The 24,060-nt window shown below is 47.4% G+C and overlaps 1 protein-coding gene across 6 annotated transcripts in view; it reads left to right on the forward strand.

The window, feature by feature from the left end:
• The first annotated feature begins 14,504 nt into the window (after positions 1–14,504).
• The window catches only part of SEMA4C (semaphorin 4C), a 64,649-nt gene continuing 55,093 nt past the window's right edge, over positions 14,505–24,060 (forward strand). For 4 of the 6 annotated variants that reach the window (XM_083514216.1, XM_083514215.1, XM_083514218.1 and 1 more), the window contains exon 1: positions 14,965–15,207. The gene's annotated coding sequence lies outside the window, so the exon portion shown is untranslated. Of the gene's footprint in view, positions 14,688–14,952; positions 15,208–24,060 lie in introns of those variants that run through there. The other 2 variants (XM_083514217.1, XM_083514213.1) reach the window with 2 other exon arrangements.

Raw genomic sequence — 24,060 nt, forward strand, 5'->3', positions numbered from 1 at the left:
AAGGAAGGAGAGCGTAGATTAGGAAGCAGATTGGGATGGGATTGATCTGCTGGCTGTTTTCCTCCCCATTAGGAGTGTAGCAAATGGGTGTGTGTGTGTTAATTGTTTGCCCTGGTCTCTCCCACCCCATACTGAGGCTCATCCATCTGCTCCACTTGTGACTGACACATCCATAAAACGCAATGCTCCATGTAAAAGGAACTCAAGTGCTGCTCCATTGGCTGTTAGAGAGTTGCCAACTTTTCCTCTTGCCTTGCTCCTATCCCTTTCAATTTAGCTTGGCACACTGACATAGAGTATAGCTATTGTGGCTAGTACCCATGATGTGTGCATGGTGGACATTGGACACAGCTCACAAACCTTTGCTGTTACTGCTGCTTGCCTCCCAACTGCTGCTGCCAGACAGAGCCAGCTGCCTCACTCTTCCCAATGGCTGAGCCGGCCCTGGCCACCCTCTGCGCTAGCCTCAAAAGCAAGATCTCCTTCCTGATTAGCCACTGCCAGTCCAGAAGGGGTGCAAAGAGATTTCTTTGCCCTGTTCGTGTGCAACATTTTAGTTTTCCTTTCCCTGAACCTCATTTGACTTTTTGTTCTCTGTTCAGTCAGACTCTGGAGAAATCCTGTTTGGGTCTCTTTACAGTTTATGTGGAGCTTTCACCATCCTTAGTGACACGCTGCATATTCCCCCCACCGAGGAGATCAACAATTTCACATCTGAGTTCTTGGAGAACTCTCCAGTGTGTGCCATATGAATCAATGACCTTAATTTTTAATTTGTCAAAGGTTAGCTGTGGAACATCAACACTTGCCATCCCTGTCTGACGTGCTGGATCCTCAGTACTTAACTCCTGATCCTAATTCTCATGGGATGACGACGGATGATGACAGGCCAGCAAGTAAAGATACGTCTTTCAGAGGAGAGGTGCTGTCATAACCAGACACACTCCATATCCTGCAATAGCCCAGATCTGCGTCAGTGAACTCCAGCCCCAGTCACCACCGCCAAGGCCAAGATTACACACTGCCAGGCACCCCGGCAGGGGAGAGGAAGCCTCTGTTTACACAGGCAAAGCTGGATGATCATCTGCAACAAAGACAAGGGAAATGCTGAGGCAGCAGGGCTGTTCGAAAGGGGCCTGTGTGGTAGAGGGGAAACTCCCAGGCAAAGGGATTGGACAAAGGGTTATGGGGCACCACCCTCCCCATAAACAGGGGGAATTTGCTCCTGTGCAAATGTGAACCCAGACTAGAGCCTCGAATTAACACTGCCCACCCCCAACAAAATCCTGGCCACGTCCATGGATGCATGAGCCCTTATAGTGAGTCAGGCCTCTGGTCCATCTTGCTCAGTATTGTCAACACTGCCTGGCGGCAGCTCTTCAGCCTTTCAGGCAGGGAGCCTCTCCCAGCCCCACCTGGAGATGCCATTGGGAATTGAACTTGGGAGCTTCTGCATGCAAGGCAGATACTCTGCCGCTGAGCTATGGTCCTTCCCCAGTCAGACCAGCCAGTTTCCCATTCTAATAGCCTTGCATCCAGACCCTGCACAATGTGTATTGGGAAGCAAGTTCTGTTGGGACTTGCATACCTATTAGGAACCAGCTTTCCTATGGTTGGAGTTAAGAAACACTTGACAGCAACCTTCCCCAGCCTAAGAACCTCCAGTTGTTTTAATCCACAGCTCCAACAAATATGGACAGATGGTGTTGGGTCTGATGAGAGCTGTAGTCTAAAGCATCTGGAGGTTACCAGGTTGGGGAATTCAGAGGAATGAGGAAGGAGTTAAGAGGGTGGGAGCCAAGACAGGGATAGATGGTCAGGATCTGCTTATTGCCATTCCTCTGGGCAAGAGCACTGTCCTGCTCAGCTGGAGAAGCAGAATATTAAGGCCTTTGTGGCCAGCAATAAGCTCCATTTCCAGAAGCAAATGTATAACGTTAATGCAGGTTCGAAGAAAGGAAGCTTGGCATGGTTATTTACAAATGCACATAGAGAGCAATGCCCGAGGCACAGTTGCTCCTGGATGCAGTTTAGATTGGCTTGTGCTGATTGATTCTGGTGCCTCTGGGTGCTTCAGAGCAATCTGAATCTCAAAAGAGTGCATGATTTGGGAGGTGCCTCCTTGGCCCCACAAACTGAGCAAGCTTTGATGTTGATGGCTTCCTGGAATTGAGAGGTGGGTATACGTAGGGCAAAGAAAGCTGCTGACATCCCAGGAGCCATCCCAGGAGTCAGCCAAGACAGTTTGGGCTAAAAAAAATTTTTTTTGAATGTGGGAGGCTTGAGCCACTGTGCTTCCCTCGACACAGACCAGCAAAGGAGGGCGCAAGGAGCAAGGTGACAATGCTCGTTCCTTGCATGCAGAAGGTCCCATGTCAACTTCCTCACATCTCTAATTAAAAAGGATTTCAGAGTAGCAGGTGATGCAAAAGGCCCATTCAGAGCCCAGTCGTGGACTAGAAGGATGATACCCGTCTGGCAGGATGGTATCAGGCAGCACCCAGAGTTTATTAAAGTTTCACTTTGTTCATTAAATGACTTAAACATCTATTTCAAAAGAAACTCATCTTGCAGAAGATTAAAATGTACAAAAATTAAACAATAATATAAAACAGTCTAAGGAGTACCACAATACCATAGCCACATTATCCTAGCAGACAAAACATCAGGGATAATCAGCTAAAAATATGCAAAATAACCACCCCAGCAGATGTTTGCAAGAAGAAGAACATCGTGACTTGACACCGGAAAGATGGCAAAGTCAGCGCCAGAAGGTCTTGCAGGGACAGCAGTCCATGGACAGGGGGGCCTCCCTCCTCCCAGGCCAGCAGCACAGACTCTCCAGCAGATGGGCATGGAGGGACATCCTTGTCAGCTCCCCAGCACCACCAGCTCAGTTTGCCCTCCAAATGTTTTGAACCACAACTCCTACCAGCCCCAGCCCTGTTGGGATGGGAGTTGTAGCCCAAAATATTAGGTGAGCTCCAGGCTGGTGAAGTAGCCCCTGAAACACACTCTTGGAGGTGAAACAAGCTTGTGATGCCATCACTTCACCAACTCTGCCACATTAATTTGCTCAGGATGTTCCCTGGTTCTCAGCGCTGCCTCCTCCTCCCACTCCTTCATGGCTGGTTTTCTCTCTTTTGAGCCACCCTCTGCAGCTGGGCCTTTAGCAGTCACTTGACTTGCAGGCAGCCAGCAGGGAATGAGATGGTGTGTCTTATTCTCTGCGACAGGAAATGCCTCCCCTCCTGATTTCCCATCCAGAGGCTTGACCAGGCCTGAAAACAGGTCCAGCTGGGCTCTGGTGGCCACGGCTGGACACACACCTCCCTGTTCCTTCTGCCACACTCTTGCACAGCTCCTGTGAACCTCAGAAAGGCTTGTGCTGCAGGACAACTTCCCAGCAGCAACTGGAGCTTTGGGGACCCCCATTTACAACTATGCTTAGCTGGAGTTGATGGGAGTCATAGTCCAAAACCCCCAGAGGGCACCAGGCTGCCTGAGTGGTTTGCCACATGTCTGCCACCAGTCCTGGCACAGCAGCCTCCCTCTGCCCCCTGCTCCCCTTGCCTCTCCAGAATATTGCTTTCCTGACTCTAATTCAGTGCGACGCTGACGTAGCACTCACCTGGGACTCTCTAATGCAAGGTGCTATATAGATGCAGAATCCTGCCTGCCTTCTCTTAAACGGATGCTGGAGCTGAAGAAGACAGGCGGTGCTGCCTGGTGGCTGCCTTTTCCAGCTGTTGCAATTACAGTCCCATCACCATCAACAGCAGGCCCACTGTCCTCTGCGCCCCTTCCCTGCACAACTGCTTCAGAGACTAAAGCTCAGCGATCTGCAGCAGGGACAACTTGTTTTCTCCCAATATGGTAGGAACAATAGTGGAACAGCGTAGGAATCTGCCTCCAATGGAGCCACTGATCCATCTCTAGCTCATTATGGTCTGCACTGCGTGGTAGTGGCTCTCCTGGCACCTCGGGCAGGAAGACTGTCCCAGTTGCTGGGGGCTGAATCCAGGACTTCCTGCATGCAAAGCAGATGTTCTGTGACTGCTGAGCTGCACGCCTCCCCCAAAGCTGCTGAAAGCCCAGTTCCTTTTGTGGAAAACTCCTCTCTGTCACATAAGGGAGTCTCAAGGAGAGACCCTGAAGAACAAGCAGCCAGCAGGTTTGTTAGAGAAGAAAGGAAGGAAACCACATCTGACAAAGGAAAACTGGAGTACCCTGAGGCGTTCATGATTGCCGCAGGGCTTGTCCTACGCCGGCTCTAGACTTCTGCTTGTGTGCTGTGTACCCTAAGAAACAGAGGCCAGGAGAAGGAGAACAAGGGTGGATTAAGGTCGGCAACATTTGTTTCTGGCCCTTTATCAGCCACAATACAGGCAGACATTCAAGAGGTGATGCTTCCCCAGGGGATGGGGGGGGGTGCAGGAGGATTCGCTTTGCATGTTTTTCTACTTGCGGCACAGCAGTGACTCTTTAAAGATGAAAGGACAGGGCATTTCTGCCCGCTGTGCACACAGGAACATAGGAATCTGGCATATACCAAGTCAGACCATTGGTCCACCTAGCTTAGTATTGTCTACACTGACTGGCAGCGACTCTCTGGGGTTTCAAGCAGCGGTGTCTCTCTTAGCCCTTCCCAGAGATACTGGGGATTGAGCCTGGGAGCTTCTGCCTGCAAGGCAGATGCTCTACCACTGAACTGCGACCATTCACACACACTGAGACCACTGCCTGGTTTTGATGCTAGTCATACTGGGAAATGGAAATGGCTCCAGATGCCTGGAAAAGGCAGCAGCAGACATGGCTCTGCTGCAAGGCAGCAAACATGTCCGCTGCTGGGGAAGGTCAATTTTGATTATAGCAAACTGTCGCATCTTCTCCTAAAGCATTCTGGGAATTGTAGTTCGGTGAGAGTGCTGACCCTTTTTTATTGAGAATTCATAATCCTCTTTCAGAGAACTACAACACTCAGGTTCCCCTGTCCTGGGAAAAGAACAATTATGCATTGCAGGGGGTTGGACTAGATGACCCTTGGGTCCCTTCCAACTCTGATTAAACCAGTTTAAGGCTGCAACGCCCTTCAGACGACAGCTCCCTCCCGCCATCCCCAGACACCACAGCCATGCTCCCATCATCAACACAGCTGTGCTGGCTGGGGCCGAGGGGAGTTGCAGCTGAAAACATCTGAAGGGCACCAGATTGGGATAAGCAGTTACAGTGCAGACACCAGAGGTGGCAGGTTTTAGGTGCAAACTGGGAGGTCAACTGAAAGATTAATGCAGGAAATTGAGAACCACAGTATCATCAGGAGGCCCTGCTGGGTCAGGCAGAAGGTGCATCTGGTCCAGCATCTTGTTCTCACAATGGCCAAGAAGACACAGCGGGAAGCCACAGGCAGGACTCTTCCCACTTGCAATTCCTGGCGGCTGCTCGGCAGAGGCATATTGCACAGAAGAACGCAGCCATCCTGGCCTTTGGCAGCCTTCATCACTTTGTCTAACCCTCTTTTAAAGCCATCTCCTATCTTTCTGAAACCCTTTCGGTGAGGTAGAATCCCACCCCCACCCCGAGGGGGGACCCAATCCATCAAGATGTCCTTCTCCGACACAAACTCTTTCGAAGGCCAGTGTGGTGTAGTGAGGGATCGCACAGGCTTCAAAGGCCAGCTTGGCCATGATGCTCACCAGGTGATCTCTCAGTCACCATCTCTCAGACTAACCTACCCTGGAAGGTTGTTATGAGGAGAGAATGGGGAGGCAGAGAGCTGCATGCACCAACTGTAGGCTCCTTGGCAAAAAGGCAGGACAGAAATGTAATAAAATGAATGAATAAAAGAAATAGGAGTTGGGCAAGAAGAATGGTTTTAATTAGGCTGGCTCGGAAGCAATTATTGTGCTGCATATTCATTAGTGGGGCAAATTGTTTCTTTTGCCTTAGGGCCCCCTCCTCACATATTTTATTGCAGCCCCAGAGAGGATATCCTGGGGCCAGTCTTCTAAGAATGCCATGTAACTCTCCTTCTCCCCATTACAGGCCTCTTCACACCAAGTTTCTTGCACTCATAAACCAAGTCTTTCTGGTGCTCCCTTTTGCTGACTGTCACTTGAGTCATTTCGGTTGCAACTTTAAGCTCCGCCAGGCAGATGCAACAGCTAGAGTATTGCTTGCATGATCACCTTTCCAGGGATGAAGACAAGGTTGTTGCTGGAAAGTGCTGCTGCTTTCCCCATTCACTGCAATGTCTGCTGGGCAGCTCCAAATAGTTTTGGTGTGGAAGATCCAAATGCAAGTCCACACGCAGAATTATTACATGCCAGTTTGCGAGCCCCATAGTGGAGCACCTTTTTTGCATGCAGAAGGTCTCAGGTTCAGTCCCTGACATCTGTTGATAAAGGATCAAGGAGCAGGTGACAGAGAGGACCAGTCACTGCTGGAGACTCTGGGGAGCACTTCTGGGTTTCCAGCCCTCTCCTTGGCCCTCCCATGAGAGGAATGTGTCATGTAACCATGATATTAATGCCTCTTGCTTCCCTGGATGGAGGTGTGCCTGTGGAAGACTCAGACTTTTGCACAGCTGGGGTGCAGCCTCCCGCACAAAGGTAAGAGCCACATCCCTTTCTCTCCTTCTCCTCTGCCTTTGGCCTTGCCCCCACTGGCATGCTTCTCTCAGGCTGAAAAAGCCCCCCCCCCCCATCCTCAGTGAGCTAAATGGACAATTTATGGAGGAGGCAGCTTCCTGTGTCCCACGCAAGCCCCTTTGATCTGGAGGCAAATGGGTGTTGTGCAAGAGCACAGCCCAAATGACAGGAAGGCAGAGATAACAGGATTGCATGGATGGTGAAAGCCCAGGTGCAGGGAAAGAGGAGTCATCAGCTTATCTATTTAGGCAACTTGTATGCTGATTCAAATGTGGTTTCCAATAAAGGGATAAAACAGAATAAGCAGAGAAACACAACCTGGTGCCCTCCAGGTGGTTGGGCTACAGCTTCCACCAGCTCCCCCCAGTGTAGCTCTAGGATGCTGGGGCTGATGGAAATGCAGCCATGCAAGCAAGCTGGTGCTGTTGGGAGTTGGGAGTCCAATAGATTTAGAAAGTACTAGGCTGGGGAGTCTGCCATAGGGCCACAACATGTTCAATGAAGACATAAAAGATAAGGGCACCCAGACAAAACAAATAGCCCTGTGCCAGAGATGGGCAGGAATCAACCTTCCCCACCCAACCGCTTTCTCTAGGAATGTCTCCCCACTACCACAAAAAACAACAACAATTGTGCTTCAGGAAGAAGCCATCTATTGGTGCCCCAGCATTGCTGGTGGAAAATCCCTTCAGGTGCTCTGTTGGTGACCCATGAGGTAGGCTGTGTGCAAAGCTGAAGTTGGTTCACTTTTTTTAAAAAAATTGATATTTATTAATGTTTCACAAACAATAAAAACAAATTCCAACATTTAAACTACAAAAACAATACAAATAAGAAATACACAGTAGAAGAACAGTTGATAGAATAAAGAAGAAAAAAGAAAAAATAAAGAATAAGGGCAGAGAGAAAAGCCAAAAATCAAAATTAAAAATAGATTAATATTTTCAAATCTTATATTTTCTTCACTAGTTTCTTGACCTCCTCACACCTCCCATTTTGTATTCCAGTTCAAATATTAAATTCAGCAAATCCTTACCCTCTAACATTTATCCTTACTCCATATATTAACCTATTATTATAAATATCCATTTCCAATTATCAATCCCTATTTACATTTTCTTAAACATCTCTTTACCAGTACCGCTTATTTTCAATCAAACGTCATTTCAACATTCCTTAATTTTATAGTGCTTCTGCAGGTAGTCTTTAAACTTCTTCCAATCTTCCTCCACCGACTCTTCTCCCTGGTCACAGATTCTGCCAGTCATCTCTGCCAGTTCCATGTAGTCCATGACCTTCATCTGCCATTCTTCCAGTGTGGGTAGCGCCTGTGTCTTCCAATATTTCGCGATGAGTAATCTTGCTGCTTCTGTTGCATACATAAAGAAAATTCTATTCTTCTTTAACACCAATTGGCCGACAATGCCCAGGAGAAAGGCCTCTGGTTTCTTCAGGAAGGTATATTTAAATACCTTTTTCAATTCATTATATATCATTTCCCAGAAGGCCTTAATCCTTGGGCACGTCCACCAAAGGTGAAAGAATGTACCCTCAGTTTCTTTACACTTCCAACATTTATTATCGGGCAAATGGTAGATTTTGGCAAGCTTGACTGGTGTCATGTACCACCTATAAATCATTTTCATAATATTCTCTCTAAGGGCATTACATGCCGTAAATTTCATACCTGTGGTCCACAACTGTTCCCAGTCAGCAAACATAATATTATGACCAACGTCCTGTGCCCATTTAATCATAGCAGATTTGACTGTTTCATCCTGAGTATTCCATTTTAACAGCAAGTTATACATTCTTGAGAGTATCTTAGTATTGGGATCTAACAATTCTGTTTCCAATTTTGATTTTTCCACCTGGAAGCCGATTTTTTTGTCTAAATTGTATACCTCTCTTATTTGAAAATAATGAAGCCAATCTCGCACTCTATCTTTTAGTTTCTCAAAACTCTGCAATTTCAATTTGTCTCCTTCTTGCTCTAAAATCTCCCAATATTTTGGCCACTTGGCCTCCATATTGAGTTTTTTTTTGAGCTTTTGCCTCCATTGGTGACAACCACCTTGGGGTTTTGTTTTCAAGTAAGTCTTTGTATCGTGTCCAGACATTAAACAGTGCTTTCCTGACAATATGGTTCTTAAATGCCTTATGTGCTTTAACCTTGTCATACCACAAGGATGCATGCCACCCAAAAACATTATTGAAACCTTCTAAATCCAAAATGTCTGTGTTCTCAAGAAGCAGCCAGTCCTTCAACCAGCAGAAAGCTGCTGATTCATAATAGAGTTTAAGGTCTGGCAGGGCAAATCCCCCTCTTTCTTTTGCATCGGTTAATATTTTAAATTTTATTCTGGGGTTCTTGCCCTGCCAGACAAATTTAGAAATGTCTCTCTGCCACTTCTTGAAACAGTCCATTTTATCCAAAATTTGTAACGATTGGAACAAAAACAACATTCTTGGCAATACATTCATCTTGATAACAGCAATTCGGCCCAACAAGGAAAGCTTCAAGTTTGACCATATTTCTAAATCTTTTTTAACGTCTGAGCAACATTTTTCATAGTTGTCCTTAAATAAGTTCCCATTTTTAGCTGTCATATTAATCCCCAAATATTTCACCTTCTTAACCACTGTTAAACCTGTCTCATTCTGAAACCTCTCTCATTCAGTCATTGTTAAGTTTTTCTCAAGAACTTTGGTTTTTGACTTATTCAGCTTAAATCCTGCCACATGACCAAACTCCTGGATCAGTTCTAATACTCTTTTAACACTAGATTCTGGCTCCTGTAATGTCAATACTAGATCATCTGCGAAAGCTTTCCAAAGCTGAAGTTGGTTCAGCCCACCCGTCCTGCAGAACATCAGCAGGACCTCCCAGCTTCAGGTGTTTGCTTGTTAATTGCAATCATCTATTAGGATTGTTTATATGCTGCTCTTTATGCCCGAGTTCAGAATATTTGTGGGGGTATCAATAAGCTACAACAGGTGACTTGTGAGATGATTCCTAGAAGTCTTTTCTGCTTGGCTGTGCCTCTCCTGTGGCCTAACCTCAACCTGGTGCTGCCAGGTTTTTGGACTACAATCCCCATCGCTGTTGACAATTGACCATGCTGGCAACGGATTGATGGGAGTTGTAGTCCAAAAACCATATGGAAGGCACCAGGTTGGAAAGGACTGATCCAGAGACAGTGGATCATATCCAACTAACTTTTACTAACCTAACTGTATATTAATTTCAATGGGTCTACTCTGTGCAGGATAAAACCAATTCATGTTAGAGAGCAGATGAACGAGGGACTGCTGTTTGTGGTCTGTATAGTCACCCCATTTTTGCTAATCATAGAATTATAATCATAGAATTGTAGAGTTGGAAGGGACCCAGAGGATCATCTAGTCTAATCCCCTGCAATGCAGGAATATGCAGCTGTCCCATACAGGGATTGAAGCTGCAACCTTGGCATTATCAGCACCATGCTCTGAAAAACCTGCAAGACCTTTTTGGTCAGATGGGACAAAGATATGTGCGCACCTCAGGAAAAGTAAAACCTCTGACAAACCCCTTTTGATGGAACAATCTCCCCTCCCCTTACCACACATGCTGTTGGGGGTGGGTTCTCCTTACCTTGTCAGAGCCAAGTAGGGACAAGGGTACCATGGCACTAGCAGGACTCATTACACTATTCATTTGGCTCCAGCTCACTGCCCGCATCCAGTGCCATTCATTCTCAGTGCCAAGAAACCCAATTCAAAAGTTTCTAGGACAGGGACCTTGCTTAAGCCAACTCTCTTGCCATGCCCTCTCCCACTTGCAACCTGGGGATATTTATACAGACCTACTTTACAGAGTTGTTATAGGATTACCAAAGAACTTTGAATAATTTAAAGTGCATTGTTATTGTTGTCTTTATATTGCCTAAGAGAGCAGCTTCTGAGCCACATGAAATCCTGACTGGCCTTCAGGAGGGATAGAGCAGTGATGGGGAAGAGAGGTCTTGGCCCCGGGAGCCCAGAAGTGATCGGGAAACTGAGACAGAGGCTGAAGTTCAACAAGCAAAGGAGCTGGCTGTGAGCCTGATGCTCGTGATCAGCAGGTGACTGAGGAGGTTCCCCCCTTATCAGATCCCACAGCACCAAAGTTCATAGAGCCAGAGCCAGGAGGAATCTCATGGGTGCCTTCCTTCAAGCCAAGTACCCAAGGCCAACTGTGGAACTCATTCCCACTGGAGGCAGCAACAGCCACCAACTTGGACAGCTTCAAAAGAGGATGAGGCAAATTCATGGAGGGCTAGCAATGGCTCCTGGCCACAATGGCTATGTTCTGTCTCTACAGTTAGAGGCAGCAATGCTTCTGAACACCAGTTGCTGGAAACCACAGGAGGGGAGAGGGCTCCTGTGCCTGGGTCTTGCTTGCTGGCTTCTCATGGGCATGTGGTTGGCCACTGCAAAAACAGGATGCTGGACTAGATGGGCTCTTCTGGTGTTCTTAAGTACCCACATCACCAGTCTTTACTCCCTGTTTCAAATTGCACTTCCATCAGTCATCTGAGTGGGCATGGATGTCTTCATCTGGCTCACCTGTTCAATTGGTCAAAGCTTGCGGGGGCTGGGGGGGGACACACATCAAAGCACATTATTTTTTTCTTTTTTTAAAATGATATTTATTAAAAGTTTAAAAATTACAGAAAAAAGAAAAAAAGGAAAACAATAAAAAATTTAACAGAACATACATTACAATACATAAAAAGAAAAAAACATAAAAAACAATACAACAATACAGCAAAAAGAAACAAAGACACTAAAACACACATCCAATATTCCATATCTTTAGCTTTCATTTACTTGTTTCATCGACCTCCTCACCCCTCCCTTTTTTGAATGCTAGTTCAATTCACTATTTCAGCAAATTCTTTCCATCTTTCTCAATTTTTGTTCAATAATTTATCTTAACAGTCTAACCTTAAATTTTTCCATTTTTGCCCATTATCAATCAGCTTTTACTTAATTCTTTATTACATTTCTGCTAAAACCATATAGCTTCATTCCAGCATCCTTCTAACATTCATTAATTTTGCAATGTTTTTGTAAATATACTTTAAATTTTTTCCAATCTTCTTCCACCGACTCTTCTCCCTGGTCTCGGTTTCTGCCAGTCATTTCCGCCAGTTCCATGTCGTCCATCACCTTCATCTGCCATTCTTCCCTGGTGGGTAGATCTTGTGTCTTCCAATACTTTGCGATAAGTATTCTTGCTGCTGTTGTGGCGTACATAAAGAAAATCCTATCTTTCCTTGGCACCAATTGGCTGACCATGCCCAGGAGAAAGGCCTCTGGTTTCTTCAGGAAGGTATATTTAAATACCTTTTTCATTTCATTATAGATCATTTCCCAGAAAGCCTTAATCCTTGGGCATGTCCACTAAAGGTGAAAGAATGTACCTTCAGTTTCTTTACATTTCCAACATTTGTTATCGGGCAGATGATAGATTTTTGCAAGCTTGACTGGTGTTATGTACCACCTGTAGATCATTTTCATTAAATTCTCTTTTAAGGCGTTACATGCCGTAAACTTCATACCAGTGGTCATAACTGTTCCCAGTCAGCCATCATAATATTGTGTCCAACATCTTGTGTCCATTTAATCATAACAGATTTCACCGAATCATCTTGAGTATTCCATTTCAACAGCAAGTTATACATTCTTGACAAATTCTTAACTTTAGGGTCTAACAATTCTGTTTCTAATTTTGATTTTTCCACCTGGAAGCCTAATTTTTTGTCCAAGTTATATGCCTCCATTATTTGATAATAATGGAGCCAATCTTGTACTCTTTTTTTTAAATTTTCAAAGCTCTGCAATTTTAATCTGTCACCCTCTTGTTCCAAAATTTCCCAATACTTCGGCCATTTGACCTCCATATTGAGTTTTTTCTGAACCTTTGCTTCCATTGGTGACAACCATCTTGGGGTTTTATTTTCTAACAAATCCTTATATCTTATCCAAACATTAAACAGTGCTTTTCTTACAATATGGTTTTTGAACGCTTTATGTGCTTTGACCTTATCATACCACAAATATGCATGCCAACGAAATACATTATTAAAACCTTCCAAATCCAACACATCCGTGTTTTCAAGAAGCATCCATTCTCTCAGCCAACAAAATGTGGCTGACTCATAATAAAGTTTAAGGTCTGGCAGGGCAAATCCACCTCTTTCTTTAGGATCTGTTAATATCTTAAATTTTATACGAGGCTTCTTGCCCTGCCAGACAAATCTAGAGATATCTCTCTGCCACTTCTTGAAACAGTCCATTTTGTCCAACATTTGCAGTGTTTGAAACAAAAACAGCATTCTTGGCAATACGTTCATTTTTATCACAGCAATTCGGCCTAACAACGATAGCTTCAAATTTGACCATATTTCTAAATCCTTTTTCACTTCAGTCCAACATTTTTCATAGTTATCCTTAAATAAATTCATATTCTTAGCAGTCATGTTAACCCCTAAATATTTCACTTTCTTAACCAGTGTTAATCCTGTCTCCTTCTGAAACTTATCTCTCTCAATCTCTGTTAGATTCTTCTCTAAAACCTTAGTTTTCGTCTTATTCAACTTAAAACCTGCTACCTGACCAATTTCTTGAATTAGTTCTAATACTCTTTTAGTGCTAGATTCTGGCTCCTGTAAAGTTAATACCAAATTGTCAGCAAATGCTTTCAATTTGTACTGTTTGGCTCCTACTTGTATACCTTTTACCAATTGGTCCCTTCTAATCATATTTAACAAAACCTCCAGGACCTATATAAAAAGCAATGGAGAGATTGGGCAACCTTGTCGTGTTCCTTTCTCAATCTTAAATTCTTCCGTCACTACATTATTCACAATTAATTTGGCCTTCTGTTCTGAATAAATTGCACCTATACCGTTTCCAAAACCTTGACCAACTGCCATCCCCAATAAATTCTTCTTCATAAAACTCCAGGAAATATTATCAAATGCTTTCTCCGCGTCCACAAATATCAGTACTGCTTTGGTATTAATCTTCACTTGTAATTTTTCTAAGATATTAATTATATTCCTTGTGTTGTCAGACAAGTGTCTGCCCAGGAGAAAGCCCGCTTGATCTTTGTGAATTTCTTCTGTTAACACCTTTTTTAATCTTTTAGCCAAAATATAAGCACATTATTACTTGAGAAACTCCCAGATAGATGTGAATTGTGGCTTAAGTTTTTGTGTCCACGTGGCTTCACAAACCAAACCACCGGATGCAGAACAAATGGGCGTGTGAACACAGCCCAGGAGGCAGAGGCTGGAAAGACCTCAACCAACCCCCGTCTTGTTGGAGCAAACTGCGTGCTCAGTTCTTTGGGGTGATGTGACTCCCAAATTACTTTTTTACTATGCATTATTATTGTTTATATATTGCACATTTGTGAAGTTTATGTATGCTTCCTATATCCAGTGTGTTTTTTTCTAAAAAAAAATGTTTAGGGGTACTCTCATTTTGACTCAAGAAAACCACCCATTTCAAATGGGGGAAAATAAATACAGTAAATGGACAAAAGTACAAAGATTCACAAAATGTTTAGGGGTATGCATCCTCCTGCATCCCCCCAGAAAAAAGCACTGCCTATATCCATAAAAAAAGCATTTAAAAGTGGCAATTGCTTGCGACCCCCTCGACCCGCCAACTTCCAGCACCTGCCAGGACCATTAGCCGGCACAGCATTTGGCCCTAGAGCCATTTCACACGCGCACCCCTTAAACGGGCTTGTGGCCTTAATCCTGTCTCTGAAACCCGCTCCTGATGGAAGGAAACTCGCGGGGAAGGGAAGGAAAGGGAATAGGAAGGGAACATCCAGAAAGCATCTCTGCCCGGCAGAGGGCAGCGCTCAACAGGCGCGAATGTGCTTGAATAATCCGTGTGAATCCTTCCCCGGCGCCCGGACGCGGAGCATAAGAGGCTCGGCTTTGTTTCGCGGCGAGTGAGCGCGGAATGGTGGCTCCGTGAGTCGTAAGCACCCAGGTAGACACGTGCCCCTGCGAAATCCAGAGTGCCGGGCCGGGGGGCTGCGGGGCTGGCGGGGCAGATGCCCGAGGGCCTCCCCAGGGCGCCTTCCTCGGCCGCGGAGGGGCGCGCTGCAGGGAGCCCGGCGCCTGGGGAGGGCGGGCGGGCGGCGGCCGAGCGACCCGGTCCCGCGGGAGCGCGGAGGGCGAGGGGTGGAGGGAGAGAGCGCGCGCCCTGGCCGCCCCCCGCTCCCGACTCGCGGCTCCCGCCCCGGCCCTGACGTCAAGGAAGGAGGAGAGTGAAAGCAAAAGGGAGCGAAGGAAGGCGGGAGCGAGCGAGCGAGCGAGGGAGCCAGGAAAACACTCCCGCGCCAGCCGAGCAGGGCAGCAGCCGAGCGGGAGGAGCAGCCGGAGGGTCGCCCGAAGTTCTGGGGTGGCCGCGGGAGAAGCCGGGGCGCCGACTGTGGAGCTACGTCTTTCCCACCTGGCGGAGCCGAGGAGGCGCAAGAGGACGGCGCGCGGGGCTGGCTGCCGGAGAGGTGAGCGGGTCTTCCCCGCCTTTGGCGCGCTATTGTCTGGCCGCCGGGTCTGCCTCTGTTTACCTTGCCGGGCGGGGTCCGGGGAAGGGGTCGCTCGAGGGGCGGACGCTGCGCGCAGGCGAGAGAAAGGAAGCAGAGAAGAAAGCGCCCCCATCTCCTCCCCGGGGCCAAAACGGCGTGTTGCGTGGCGGGGGGGGGGTCTGCCTGGCGAACGCCCAGCCCGGCCAACAGAGAGTTTCCTTGGGGAGACCCCCGTCAGATAAGGCCACCCCCTTTGCCTACAATGCCGTGTGCACGCGCGGGGCCCCCCTCGCCTTCTCCTTCGCCGGCGCTTCAGATCTGCCCATCCTCTGATTTCCCCACCATAACATCAACATTGCAGAGAAGCGCTTCTGGCGTGAAATTAATTTATTTGTCTGGGCGGGGGGGGGGGTGGAGGAGAGAAAGACGATTCCCTTTTGGAAACGGGCTCGGAGTGTGACGATATACCCCCCCGCCGTCCTTCCTTCCGTTGCTTTCTCCTGGGATCCAGTAGATCGCGCATTGGCCAAGGATGGGCTTGGCCAGCGCCTTTCTCTCCGGATAGGGTTGGGGGTGTTGCTGTGTGTGTGTGTGAGAGAGAGAGAGAGAGAGAGAGAGAGAGAGAGAGAGAGAGAGAGATGATCTGCCTATTTGTTGCTGGCCCCGCATATTTTTTTGTAAACGACCAAGTGTTATCTGGAACGTGGGCGCGATCCTGTTGCACGTTCATTGAGGAGTAAGTCCCGCTGGCTGCAACAGTTCCCAGGGAAACATGCGCTGGATCGCTCTTCTCAAGAGCTTTTGCGGAGCACCTCTGCCCCACCTCAGTTTCTCACAAGGGCTTCGTTTTCCTTTCTTCTTCCTCGTGCTAACGCAGGTTTAAAATGTTGTTTTAGGCTTGCTTCCCTCTTATGGGCCTGTTTTCTTTTTAAGCCAAAGAAAAAAACAGCTGTGGAAAGTTTTCTGTTCGCCTCTCGCCTTCCTTCGCAATCCCCCCCCCCGCGCGCGCTGGGGCGTGTGCCTGTGTTTGCTCCGGATCAAGTTTCTTCTGGTGACTTTTGGAGGAGCGCGTTACGAGATCTCCCCCCCCCGCCCGGTTCCTGCCCGGGGCATTCTCGCCCCCCCCCGCCCCTCTGCATCATTTGGTAGCCCGACCCTCCTGCCTGCCTGCGTAGTTGTTGTTGTTGAGTCGTGTCCGCCTCTTCGTGCCCCCCCCTGGACCAGAGCAGGCCAGGCCCTCCTGCCTTCCACTGCCCCCTGCATAGTTACTTAGAAGCAAGTTCCCCGGCCTTCCAAGCGAGGCATGCGCTCATCCTCTGCGCCCTTAGGCTCGCAGCCTGATCCCATTGGTGTTTCCCTGGGAGCAAATCCTGTTAAATTCAGTGGGGCTTGCTTCCAGGTAAGGGGAAGCCTTGACTCTTGGGTAGGATTGCAGCATTCGGCGGGCCTTGGCAGTCCTCCCCCAGGTGTGTGGAGCGGGGAAGGGTTGTCCCTAAGCCAGCTGCTCTGGCTTCTTGCAGCTGCCCGGCCCAGGCAGAGAATCGCGAAAATTATTCTAGCAGATATTTGGCTAGTGATAGCACTACTCAACCTTTCCTATTCCTTTCCTCCACCACCACTAATATATATCTCACAATCTTAATCTAATATTTATTCCTGCTGCTGCAGTTTTTGGGTCTGTTGCCCTCCCCCACAGACAGGCTCTTCCCAAAAAAGGAAAGGGGAAAAAAGGAAAAGGAAAAAGAAGATGAAATACTGATGTCTCTCTTGTCAGCAAACATTTGAACCCTGCATGTCTGGGGTGGCCTCCCCACTTTTCAAACAGAGCAACACAAAAAGTCCCTTCTGTGTATGTGTACACAACACCATCTGGGCTGCTTTTCTTTTCAGCCTCTATAGTCTCTTCCCCCTCCTGCTTTTAATGTTCTTTTCTCTCTCCTCCCTCTTTTTTCTCTTAAGTAATTTGAAAAACGCAAATAGATCCCTGGGGCTTGTTCACATCAGTACAAAGCATGGGAGGCAACAGCCGTTCAATGTAGCTTTTTATTTTAAATAAACTCTCCAGTTCAAACCTGGCCAGATAGCCCCAGTCTCCCTTGCCGTTTCTCCACACCCACACATAGCCACACAGAATAGGGTTGCCAGCTGACCAGGAAAAGCGAACAAAAAACGAATCTGCAGAAGCAGCAGGGAATGCTTTTCTGGGCGTGGGGGTAAGTGTGATGGCCAGCTAATACCTGCCAGTGAAGGTGCAGAACAGCTGCTTTAGCAGGGCATAGGACTGCTGGACAGTTGGGAAGTAAGCAACTCTGCATGCCATAGAATCACAGAGGGATGGAGTGTGATGAGGTATTTGATGGAAACACTTGATGTGGATTCTTTGCTCTGTAAAATGTGCTTTCCACACAAGCAGAGAAGGATCCCCCTTCTCAGTGCCTCATTAAGCCAGATATAATTTGCTCTGTGTGTGTATCAGCCTTTGAAATTGTTGGTAGGTTCAAGGTTGAGAAAAAGGAAGGACTTATTTCCATGTGAAGTTATGAGCTTGTGGAATTCGCTGCTACAAGATGTGGTGATGGACTCTAGCAAGAAGGACCAGGCGCATTTGTGGAGGGGGGGTGTCTGCCAGCAGCTCTGGGGCATGATAACCAAATGGATCCACCATGGTCAGAGGCAAGGTACCTCTGGGAGCAAACTAAAAGAAAGCCCCCCCCCCCCATCCAGCCCTGTTTGTGAGTCTGCAGAGGTGGAAATAGGTGGCTGGGCTTCTCCATGGGACTCCGCTCCATTTAGCTGGGCTGCTCTTGGACTAATAGCTTTTGCTCAGAACCTGTTTGTGGTGTGTATGGCAGCTGGGTGTCAGTTTTCCCTCTCGATCCACTCTGGCTGAGGTTTCTAATCTGTGAGCTGATTTTTGGTGTGGAGGCGAGGAGTAATTGTCCCTCCTTCTTAATTAGCACAGGAGTAGCAGCATCTGCAAAGTAAGTTAGCAAAGGAAATGTGGGCAGTCTTTGCTTATTTATTCCTGCTTTCTCTTTTGCTACTCAGGTTCCCCAATTTTCTTCTCTTTCTAGACTCATTTTATTTGAGGGAACCTTCCTCACAGGATTACTGTAAGGATTCAATTCGTTTAGATCATCTTAGTAGGGTTCTGATAGTTACATGACTCTGGGTTGGGGGCTAATGACAGCCTCCCACCTTAACCCCCCCCCCCGTCAACACCTTGTTGATGCTAAACTGAGGATGTTGGTCTTTCACGAAACTGTTCTACCTCTACAAGTGTTTTGCAAGATGTAGACTGCTTAGGACTTGAATGAGATGAACCCCAGGTGAGTTTTCCTCTGCTGGAAAAAGCAAATTGGGTGCTAAGGAGGGACGCATCCTTCCCCAGCCTTTCCCGACCTGGTGCCCTACAGATGCTTTGGATGACAACCTCCCTCAGCCCCAGCCAGCACAGCTGATGAGAATTGTACTTCAAAACATCTGGAGGGCACCTGGTTGTGGAAGGCTGCCTTCACCTGAGCTGTGCCTTCTGCTTGGACACACAAAAGGGAGCGGATCCATATTGTCAAATCCCTCTCTTTCTTACAGAATTGGGGGCCAGTGGGATGACTATGTATTCCTTTCCAGCAGGGGGCACCCTCATGCCCTCCTCCTCCTCCTCTTCCCAAAGGAGGGGAGTGGTCTCTCCCCCCCCCTTTCTATTTTCTGTTCTGTAGGCAGGATCTGGGAATCTTCAACTCAGAAGCATTTTGGGCTTTGTGGGGGAGGGGGGAGAGGAGGCGGGAGTAAAGCTAGTCACTAAATGGCTCAGAGCCACAGATCCTCCTCCTTGATCTCTTGGCGGCTCTTTTATCTCTGACTCTGTGGCTTTTTCCTCTGGGGTGGAGTTGGCTTCATGGCTTCCAGGCGACTGAAGTGGCTTTCAGAGGGGTACTAATTTAAACACACGCGACACTGGTGTTAGCTTTTTGTGCCAACCAAGATCTTCCCAGCCAGGGCAGGAGGCGGCAAACTGCATCTTTTGTTTTCTCTCTTGTTTCCTCTCCTCCTTTTGCCTGCTTTCTCCTGCCTGCTGCCAACACAGCATTTCGTCAGGGATTGCCTCTGATTTCTGCTGCTGGGTGGCTACAGCATTTGGAGCTGGTGGCAAATGTCACCAGGGCAGTAGTGGGCAAATGCTTTCTGGGGAGGGTAGATTTGGGCATGAAACAAGACACCCCCCAGTTAGACCTCCCTAACCCAAAGGCGGACTCATTTTGAGGCCCCACAGATGCAGAGCTGTGCATACCCAAAGGTGTATCCAGTGTTAGTCCTACGTAGAGTAGACCCGTTTAAAATTAACACACATTACTCTGTTCAGTCCATTAATTTCAATAGGTTTGGTCTGACTAAAGCCTATTACTTTTTCTATTTATTACCTGCCCTTCAGGAACAGGCATGCTACATGGGAAATAACATCAGGGGATCAAAGCAAGTGAGTCAAGCTGCAATGCAGCTGTGCTGGCTGAGGCTGAGGGGAACTGTGGTCCAAAACAACTGGAAAGGCTGCCATAATGAATTGCCTGTGGAAATGTAGTTAGTTGTCCGGGGTCCTGCCCAGGCCCAGTCCGTGATATAAAAAGCCAGGCTGTTGGGACCTCCAAGTACTTCACTCTCCCAGTCTGGGGCCTGTTCCATTTCACAAGCGGCCTCCCTCCATGTGGTTCTTTGCTCATTTTCATGAGGGGTGGGGGCGACTGGAGGTGTGTAGGTGCAGGTGCTGCCAGCAGGGCTTTTCTTCAGCCAGAACCCACTAGAACTCAGTTCTGGCACCTCTCAGGTGGGGGCACCATTGCCATTATAAAAGAACAAGGGAGGTGCTCATAGTGAGTTCCATCACCTCTTTTTCTAGAAAAAGAGCACTGCATTTTGGGGAAGGATCCTTTAATGGATTCCTACAGTTTGTCACTCTTGTTCCTGTTTAGTTCTGCCTTAAAGAAGAGGCCCTGGAATAAGCCCACCCACCCACTTGCTGCAGTGGGTGCTCTGCCCCATTGTTCAGGGCAAGCTGAGAGACCCCCGGCCACCAGGGTGAAACTGAGGGGACTGCAAAGGCTGTGGCTCAGGGGCACAGTACCTGCCTTGCATGCAGAACATCTGAAGCCAGGGCTGGGAATTGTCTTCCAGCTGAAACCCTGGAGAGCTGTTGCCAGTCTGTGGACAATACTGAGCTTGATGGACCAATAGCTCTAAGCTTCATATGTGCACAATGCTTCTATATTCTATAATGCTAATCAGCAACCTTTACATGAGCCCTAAAAGGTTGGCCAGTGCTGTTATCCCCATTTTGCAGATGCAAGACTGAGGGTGAGAGAACTGTAGTGTTCCTAATGCCATTTAGTGGCAGAGTGTAAGAGATTAGAACTGCAGACTTCTTGGTGTGAATCTCTGCCTCTTCGCCACCAAGGATGACACCAATGATTTTGTTTTTATTCCTAGTCTGTCTTGCCAAGGTGTGAAACTCCTCCGTGGAGGACAGGACTGATTGGCACCTTACAGGCATTCATCTTGGATGTGTTTTTCCCACCACAGAAAGCATCCCAATTTCCTTGCTGGAGCAATTTAGACTGGGCCAGCCTGCTTTGTTCCTTCCTTCTGCCTAAATTTTAGCTCCTTGGATGAGGAGTTCCCTTTGTATTCTTGCCTAAGACTGACCCACCATGTAGTACAGCACTGATGGGGGACCTGTGGCCCTCCAGGAGTTGCTGGTCTTCCAGTTCTCATCAGCAACTAGTGTGCTTAGGGGTGATAGGGGCTATAATTGAACATCTGGAGAGCCACAGGGTCCCCATCTGTGTGGTAGTCTAAGGTAAAAAGAACCGCTGCCCCTCGACTTATGGGAGACAATCCCCTGGAAGCCCCGGTGGAATGAATGGAACATCCTGAGAGATGGTCCACGGTGGCCAGATCTGTTTGTGTTCCTAATTACTGCCTTTATTGGCACCCTGAAATCCATCCCCATGAGGTAGCCATTTCAGGTGGATTTGTAACTGGCTGACTGACCGAACCCAAAAGGTGCTCATCAATGGTTCCTCTTCATCCTGGAGAAGAGTGACTAGTGGGGTGCCACAGGGTTCTGTCTTGGGCCTGGTCTTATTCAACATCTTTATCAACGACTTGGATGATGGACTCAAGGACATCCGGATCAAATTTGCAGATGACACCAAACTGGGAGGGGTGGCTAACACCCCAGAGGACAGGATCACACTTCAAAACGACCTTGACAGATTAGAGAACTGGGCAAAAACAAACAAGATGAATTTTAACAGGGAGAAATGTAAAGTATTGCACTTGGGCAAAAAAAAATGAGAGGCACAAATACAAGATGGGTGACACCTGGCTTGAGAGCAGTACATGTGAAAAGGATCTAGGAGTCTTGGTTGACAACAAACTTGACATGAGCCAACAGTGTGACGCAGCAGCTAAAGAAGCCAATGCAATTCTGGGCTGCATCAATAGGAGTAGAGCATCTAGATCAAGGGAAGTAATAGTGCCACTGTATTCTGCTCTGGTCAGACCTCACCTGGAGTACTGTGTCCAGTTCTGGGCACCACAGTTCAAGAAGGACACTGACAAACTGGAACGTGTCCAGAGGAGGGCAACCAAAATGGTCCAAGGCCTGGAAACGTTGCCTTATGAGGAACGGCTAAGGGAGCTGGGCATGTTTAGCCTGGAGAAGAGGAGGTTAAGGGGTGATATGATAGCCATGTTCAAATATATAAAAGGATGTCATATAGAGGAGGGAGAAAGGTTGTTTTCTGCTGCTGCAGAGAAGCAGACACGGAGCAATGGATCCAAACTACAAGAAAGAAGATTCCACCTAAACATTAGGAAGAACTTCCTGACAGTAAGAGCTGTTTGACAGTGGAATTTGCTGCCAAGAAGTGTGGTGGAGTCTCCTACTTTGGAGGTCTTTAAGCAGAGGCTTGACAACCACATGTCAGGAGTGCTCTGATGGTGTTTCCTGCTTGGCAGGGGGTTGGACTCGATGGCCCTTGTGGTCTCTTCCAACTCTATGATTCTATGATCTAGGCTGAATCATTTTTATTCAGAACCCAATAAATGTGCTTCCACAGTCTTGCTCTTCTGCCCTCTCTCTTGGGGCTTAATTTTGTCCTCTTCCCCTCTTTGACTCACTGGCTGTTCCGGAGCCTCTTTTAGTTGGGAGTTGTGCAGCTGCTCTGCTGACTTCGATGGCTCTTTTCTTCACAGCATCCAAAAATGGGAAGATCTGTGATAACTCAGTGGGAATGTATATTCACGCAATATCTCTAGTTTAAAGGATCCAGTTCCTGATGGGTCTGAGAAAAGGTCTGTTTCAGGTGTGGGGACTTTTGGCCCCCCAGATGCTGCTGACCTACATCTCCCCTCAGCCCCAGGCAGCATGGCCTGTGGCCAGGGATGATGGGAGATGTAGTTCTGCAGCACCTGGAGGCCCCAGGTTCCCCAGACATGGCTTATCGAGACCAGCATTCTGCTGCCTACAGTGATCTGCCAGATTTATTTAAAAGATTTATTGCATTTCTATTGCAACTTTTCCCAGGAGGAGCTCGAGGTGGTGTCCATGGTTTTTTCTCCAGAAAGCCCATGAGGAAAACATGAGGGCAGTGGTCGTCTCTTGCTTGTGAGTGGCAATCAGAGACCCCCTGCCTCTGATCTTGGAGAGGTTATATGGCCATTATGGTTAGTGACCAATGCCTAATCTCCTTTTAAATTCATATTTAAAACATTTAAAATTCACCATATCTTGTAGAAGCAGATGCCATAGTTTAACTATGGGTACATTTTCTAAGCGCTGTTCACATACTGAAAAATAAGATGGCCCCTGCCATCTGATAGGCTCACAATTTATTCATTTATTTAGAAGCATTTCTAAACTGCTTAATATTTTAAAGCAAGATACAAGTACAAACAGGATTTCCAGGGGGTGGGGGGAGAGTCCAGTCTTGAGCTCCTTGGAGGAAAGGTAAATGTAAAAATAAATAAATAAATCTTATGGGTCAAGAGAAAAATGTTTATTCACAAGACACAGGAAGTAGTTAACAAATGATGCTTCACGTAACTGACATGGCACGAAAGGAAAAAGGATTGGGGAGGGAGGAAGAAGAAAGCGAGCACTGGAGCAGCTGTGCCTTCATTAGATGATGGATGGGGCCAGGTTGCCCTTCCCTTTGCAGAATGTTCTTCCTGGGAGATAGGGAGACATGGTTCCATGGCAGAGGAGAAAGCGTGTCTCGCTTCAGCTCTGCAGTCTCAGGTAGCTTTGGTGGTTCTTTGACATAGCCCTAGGTAAAAATTGGCTCCTTCCTACTGAGTTGGCATCAGCTGGTGAAATAACGGTGGAATGGCACAGATCTCCTTTCAGCCAAGTGGAAAGGCCTTTAAATTCTCCCCCGTGGAGAGTGAACGCCTGGTGTCACCGTCTGCACTAATGCAAATTTCTCCAGCCTGTTGGCTCACTTAGGCAACTGCAACTATTTTGAGATGTAAGCCGCTATCTAACTGTAGCAGCTGAATATATTTGCATTGGAAAGTAGTCCTCACTGGTGTATAATTGAGAGCTACCTGTGTGTATTTGCATTAGTAAGTGGCCTGGTGGTTTCTCTAGTCAGGATTTCACTGCCGCCCCTGGAGTCTGATGGACACTTCAGCATTAATAGGAATGTTCCTGCCACCTTTTGCCAACATAATCAGCCCCCTATCAAAAGCATCCTCTGACCCGTTTGAAGCTGCTCATGCAGGCCTGTGGGCAATGGTGGATTTCTTGCCGCTTGGCTCTTCAGCAATTGA

The sequence above is a fragment of the Podarcis liolepis genome (genome assembly GCF_965112155.1).
Source record: "Podarcis liolepis genome assembly, chromosome: 7".
NCBI classification, from domain to species: Eukaryota; Metazoa; Chordata; class Lepidosauria; order Squamata; family Lacertidae; genus Podarcis; species Podarcis liolepis.